Source organism: Pelophylax lessonae, assembly GCF_965119305.1.
Source record: "Pelophylax lessonae genome assembly, chromosome: 12".
NCBI classification, from domain to species: Eukaryota; Metazoa; Chordata; class Amphibia; order Anura; family Ranidae; genus Pelophylax; species Pelophylax lessonae.
The window spans coordinates 57,105,053-57,111,052 of NC_138779.1; the positions used below are offsets into that span (position 1 = coordinate 57,105,053).

Below are 6,000 nucleotides of genomic sequence, written 5' to 3' on the forward strand. Positions count from 1 at the left end.
TTTTTTTCAAAACTACTGGTACTTTTTACTTTTAGTACTTAAGTAGCAAATTTTTTGAAAAAATTACTTGCAATACTTAAGTAAAAAAAATGTTGAATACTTTAGTACTTCTACTTAAGTAACTTTTTCTGCGAGCACTTCCACTTCTACTCAAGTAATTTTTTGATCGAGCACTTGTACTTTTACTCAAGTAGAAATTTCGAGTACTTTATACAAGTCTGACAGCATGCAATGACACTGTACAGCATGCAATGGACTTTTCACAACATGTGATGACACTGTACGCCATGTGATGCCTCTGTACAGCATGGGATGGCACTGTACGGCATGCAATGATACTTTACGGCATGTGATGGCTCTGTACGGCATGCAATGACACTGTACAGCATGCAATGGCACTGTACTGAATGCAATGGTATTTCACAAGATGTGATGACATTGTACGCCATGTGATGCCTCTGTACAGCATGAGATGGCACTGTACAGCATGCTATGATACTGTACGGCATGCGATGGCTCTGTACGGCATGTGATGACACTGTACGGCATAGGATGGCACTATACGGCAAGCCATGGTTCTTTATGGCATGCCATGGCTCTGTACGGCATGTGATGACACTGTATGGCATGTGAAGACACTGTATGGCATGTAATGGCACTGTACGGCATGTGATCACACTGTAGGGCATAAGATAACACTGCATGGCATGTGATGGCACTGTACGGCATGCCATAGCTCTGTAGGGCATGCGATGACACTCTACGGCATGCAATGACATGTACGGCATGCAATGACACTGTACGGCATGCGATGACACTGTATGAAATCTGATGACACTGTACGGCATGCTATGATGGCACTGTATGGCATGCAATGACACTGTATGGCATGCGATCACACTGTATGGCATCTGATGACACTGTACGACATGCAATGACACTGTATGGCATGCTATGACACTGCACGACATGCTATGACACTGTACGCCATGCAATGGCACTGTATGGCATGCAATGGCTCTGTACCGCATGTAATGACACTGTACAGCAATAGATGGCACTGTACAGCATGCAATGGCTCTGTACGGTATGCAATGACTCTGTACAGCATGCAATGACACTGTATTGCATGCAGTGACACTGTACGGCGTGTGATGGCTCTGTACAGAATAAGATGGCCATGATGCATGATGATGTAGGCAGGATGGTGTAGGCAGGTGCAGTCTTTATTCTCCACTGTAGGTGGCGCTTGTCCGCAGCGGCAATTCAGATGGGGGAGGAAATCGAGAGGAACTTAGTTCCTCTGTGGTTTCCTCAGTCACAGGGAGGAGGCTATTCGATTGGATGCTGGGACTCCATGTAACTTTGATGATTATCTTGGGTCAGGCAGAGTCTGTTTAAGGTTCCCGGGTATGGTGTGCAACTTCCGATTAGCTAGTGCAGGGACAGGTCACCTATCTGTCAGGGACAGTACTTAGATCCAGGGAAAGGTTCCAGAGGAATAAGGAAAGAGCAGGAACTACACCAACCTTCTTGGAAGCCTACCATTTGGATACTGACCGGCCAGGCCGCATTCTGCTCCTTGAGGCAGACGCTGCCAGCATCTCCAGTCTTCTGTTCCTTGACTGTTGCACTTTGTAAGTTGGTCCCAGTTGGGGTTCCTACCCACCCGACATGTTGTGTACTGCTGAACTTTTGTTACAATATACTCCTGTTACTGCACCTGGACTCCATGTGCTTTCTGCCCACTGCTTCACGCTGCACATACCCACACTGGTGCTGTATTTGGCCCTCCAGTTACAGGATGTATCAGCTCAAGGGCTGGATTGGGAATATCATTTTGAAAAAGCACCTGAGATGGTGTTCCCAGAAGACCAGCTTAACAGTGACAACTTAAACTTGGAAGCAGGAAGGCCCAAACCCAGGTAGAAATACCTGAAAAATACTCGCAGGCCTTGAACTGGTCAGTTGTGTCCCCCATGTACACGTCAAGGCTTAATTTCTTTTTCTGAAGAAGAAGTTAAAGGATGGACCAGCTTGCAAATGGCAAGGTATATTTGGGAGACCAGCCCAGACAGCAACACCTGAAAGATAAACATAAGTCCTGAGACGGTCAGTTACATCCCCCATGTAAACTTCAAGGCCTCATTTTTATTTCCGGAGGAGACAAAGATTGGATGATTCCAATAAAAGACAAATATTGTATATTATGAAAAAACTTTTTATTTAAAGTTTATTTGAAGCATGAAATCATAGCACAGTAAAAAGTGCATGAGGGTACAGTGGGGTCCAACCTCTGAAGAGAAAAGGGACTTGATCCCCGAACCCCCCAAGGCATCTGACAGGGCAAGGCACTCTAGTCCACCTAGTCAAAGCAGACAGAATCCATTCCTTAGGAGCAGAAAAACGACTGTCCTCCAAGTGTTAGGTAAGGGATCTCCTGAAGAGACACCGCAGTTGAGGGAGGTAAAAAGGCCTGTGAAGGCCACAGATCCTCCCCCCAACTTCAGGGCAGCCCCTGATAAACCTGCATCCTCTCTCTCTCTGTGGAGTGAAAAAACAAACCAGACATGTAGTGCAGGTGCTTGTGTATAAATATAGAAAAATACTTGAAAAGTAAATACACATGGCAGCCTGGCAGACCTTTTGGCCAATATGAAAATTTCTCCAGGCTAGCAAAAATTTGCCTGCCCAATCATCCAATTGTAAGAAAAGCAGCAGTGACCTGACCTAGAGCCAGTAAAACTTAGTGGGATCCCCAGCCTATAGTGTTCTTCTGGTACCCCGGGGATGTCAACCCCAAGGGCACATCACCAGGAGCTCCTTGTGCTCCCCAGCGCCTGATCAGACAAGAGCAGGGCCATTCTTTTCACAAGGAATTAGCAGTTAAAAAAGAGCATTCCTACATCTAAATATAAGTTTAGTGCACCAGGCCAGAATCTTGATCTTAGCCAAAAGGCCAAGAAGCAATATCTATGGCAGTTTTCATTCTACCAGAATACATTCGTCTTTGGGCTTTAAAACTTTGATGGGGAGCTCAAGTCTTAACTTTCTTCTCCGTTCATAATCCAAAGGAGCCCTAAGAACTCTCTAGTGTTGAAAAGTGCCCAACTATGTGTACAAACACTATTACAACACCACCATATCACGGTTCTGGGGAATCAGCACCACCAGGGCTTTTTTTCTCAGAGAATAGGTGCAGGAACTCCCTCTTTTGGACTTACCCCTTGTCTCCGCCCCTACCTACCTCCATGAACCGTTCCTTGGTTCCACCCACTACCCACCTCCCAGTACCATCCCTTTTAGAAAATACAGAACAAAGTAACATTTGTGGTACTAAGTAGTTTGTATGGAATTTGTTAATGAAAACAAAAAAGCAGTAAAATAGATCCCATGCAGCCAACAACAATAGATCCCCCAGCAACAATAGATCCAGCCCGAAACAATGGGCCCTCAGCAGCAACAACAGATCTCCCAGCAGCCAGCATAAACAGACTGCTGCCTAAACGGTATATCCCTCCCAGCAACAACTGACCTCTCAGCAACATAAGACCCACCCCAGCAACAATAGACCCCCCTGCAAAACGAGATCTCTTCCAGAGACAATAGATCCCCCAGCAGCCACATTAGATATTCCCAGCAGCAATAAATACTCCTGCAGGAATAGATCCCCTCCAGCATAAATAGACAGTGTAGCACAACCCAGCACTCCTTGCCATTACATACATTCAGTGCTGGAGGTGCCGGAACTGCGTTCCCCCGCGTTCCCGCTGAAAAAAAGCTCTGAGCACCACCCATCTAACCTTGATTTTTATCACTTCTGAGGAATCAGCACCACCCATCTACCCTTCATTTTTCATTTCTAACTGGGAAGTTTACACAATGGTCCAAGTTGTTGCTCGGCCACATTCTCAAGAGAGACATCTGGGTAGTGCCCACAGTGTAATCTCTTTAATTATACATGTGGTACAATTCACCACCTCCCTTTCTCACCACATGCAGAGAGTAGATCAGGTCATGGCTCAGGTAGCAGAGTATATAAGGATTCAGAGATAGATCAGACAGACCAGGAATAGATCATCAAATTGATTCTCTCCATCCAACCTGATCAGAAGTTCCAAGGGCAACTGAGCTGAGATGTTCCGTTCCAGCCATTTGCAGCCTAACCATGAGATCCATACATTTACTCCAAGCCATGATGTGGAGATTCTTCATCAACAGCTTCAAGATGAGTTGCAAAGAATGCAGAATGACGTGGAGAGGAGGATGCAATGGATGCAGCAGGAGTGCCATATCCCACCTCACCACCTTGACCTAGGACAGAGGGCAATTCAGAGTAGACCCCTTGCCACCCCCAGAGAAATGCTCCTCAGCAGACGGTGGAATGGAAATGGAAACTTTGAGCTCTCCCTAGATGTGGATCAGGCTCCTCCAGATGCACTGACCGTTAAGACAGAAGGAAGGAAACTGATTGTGACCGGAAAACATGACGACAAAAAGGAGACAGCAGACGGCAGAATTGTTCACGAATATAGAGAGTGGCACAGAGAAGCTGAACTCCCTGAAGACGTGAATCCCCAGGACGTGGTGTGCTCCATGTCCAGGGATGGACGACTCCACTTCCAGGCACCTCGCATGGCGCTGCCCGCCTTTGAACACAGAATCATCCCATTCCATAGAGAAATACACATCCCCATCCGGGTGGACTCAAAGTGGGCAAATAAACTGAGATGAAGGCCAATGTGTGGGAATTCCTCCTTTTTTTCACATAGCTTGAAATCCCTGACTCTAATCTGTGAATTACTTGTCTGTCTGGTATACGCCTGGCTGTTCTGATAAACTGTAGAATGTTCTATGTCATTTATATTAATAAATCTTTCATGGTATTGGTTTGTGCTCCAAACAAATTCAAATTTTATCAAATGTATTAAATATGTGATGCCTTAGATTTATGGGAAGGAGGACAGGAAGGAGGGAGGAAGTGAAAGAAAGAAAGAAAGAAAGAAAGAAAGAAAGAAAGAAAGCTATTTGCTGCATTTAATGTATGTATAGAGATTTCTTGTCACATCAGGGCTTTTTTTCCAGGGGGGATGCGGGGGAACTCAGCACCTCCAGAACTGAATGTATGTAATGGCTAGAGGTGCTGAGGTGTGCTGGAGGATCTATTGATGATGGCTGCTGGGGATCTATTGTCACAGGAGGGAAGCTATCTTTGCGTGGGGGTCTATTGTTGCGGGGGGGGGGGTCTTTTGTTGCTAGGGGTCAATTGTTGCTGGAAGGGATCTACTATTAAGGGAGAGATCTAATGATGCTGGCTTCTGGAGGGTCTATTGATGCTGACAGCTGGAGGGTCTGTTGTTGTTGGCTGCTGGGGGGTCTGTTGTTGCTGCTGGGGGTCTATTGATGCTGGGGTGATATTTTGTTGCATGGGATCCAATTTTTGCTGGGGGGTCTTGTTGTGAGGATGATCTACTGTTGGTGGGGAACTGGTATGCCTATTGTTCCTGGGGGAGGGCATTGTTGCTAGCGGGGTCTGATGTTGCTTGGGGTCTATTATTGCTGGCGGCAGGGGATCTATTTTACTGCCTTTCTAGTTATCAATAACAAATTCCATAAAAATTTGTTAGCACCACAAAAGTATACTTGGTTCTGTAGTCTCTAAAAGGGGCGGTACTGGGAAGTGGGTAGGGATGGATTCAAGGGACGGTGCTCTGGGGTGGGAAAGGGGCGGAGACAAGGGGTGAGTCAGAAGGGGGGAGTTTCTGCACTTGTCCTCTGAGAAAAAAGCCCTTCACATGAATATTACAATTTAAAAAATGATGATAGATAGATAGATAGATTAGATAGATAGATAGATAGATAGATAGATAGATAGATAGATAGATAGATAGATAGATAGATAGATAGATAGATAGATAGATAGATAGATAGATAGATAGATAGATAGATAGATAGATAGATAGATAGATAGATAGATAGATAGATAGATAGATAGATAGA

General features: G+C 45.4%; 1 pseudogene across 1 annotated transcript in view; it reads left to right on the top strand.

Moving 5' to 3' along the window:
* Positions 1–4,734, top strand: part of LOC309568859 (heat shock protein 30C-like) — a 47,737-nt pseudogene extending 43,003 nt beyond the window's left edge. Inside the window, exon 2 of the transcript in view lies at positions 4,133–4,734. The product of the transcript in view is annotated as a heat shock protein 30C-like (transcript). The remainder of the gene's footprint in view (positions 1–4,132) is intronic.
* Positions 4,735–6,000: the final 1,266 nt, after the last annotated feature.